The sequence below is a fragment of the Plasmopara halstedii genome, assembly GCF_900000015.1.
Source record: "Plasmopara halstedii genome assembly, contig: Scaffold_1561, whole genome shotgun sequence".
Lineage (NCBI taxonomy): Eukaryota > Oomycota > Peronosporomycetes > Peronosporales > Peronosporaceae > Plasmopara > Plasmopara halstedii.
Genome location: NW_020188473.1, coordinates 742,900 through 743,637, shown reverse-complemented (window position 1 = coordinate 743,637; position 738 = coordinate 742,900).

The window sequence follows — 738 nt, the reverse complement described above, 5'->3', positions numbered from 1 at the left end:
GAGGTCTTGACGGAAGAGGTTGACAACCCACAAAACTACCTCGGTCACTCCATTCACAGTATAATAGTGTTTCTCTCCATTTACCCGTGCGCCTGTCATATAAGAGGCTGACTAAGTAGTCCTGTCACATCATGACAAGGAAGTATCCACCTTTTTATCTTTAAGGCCTGGTCTACTACTCGCGACTGATTAACGCCATATAACTATGCCAGCCTTGGCATGGGAGATTGCGACCTCTATTCGCTTCCACTCTCACCGACCTTGGCACAAGGCAACAGCTTACATGTTTTCTGATCGTCAGCAATGATTTACTCAGGGAACAATCGCTTCTTTTTGTAAAAAGTTATACTCTGAAGACCACACTACACAACCGCTTTTTACTATCTCTCTCCGAGACCACCGCGGATCCTTCGAGGGATAATAGGTTCCAGTCTTTTCCAGAGTCTGTTGAACTAAATAGGTGGCCCGATACGCTACCTCTGCGCAAAGTGCTGCAAATGTCAGATAGGAAGGAAGGGCCTGGTGGTTTGAAGGTAAGGTCCAAGTAAATGTATTATGCTTGTAGCTAGCTAATGATGTAAATCGTTGGGAGTTTCATAACTCCTCCTGGTTTACTTAGGTACGACTTAACTTGTTTCCAACACTCCTCCCTCGGTGTGCTGTACATTGTGCACGAGGCCACAAAGCGCGCGGAGTTCTCCAAGATTAGTCGCCGACAAAGCCTTTGTCATCAAATCA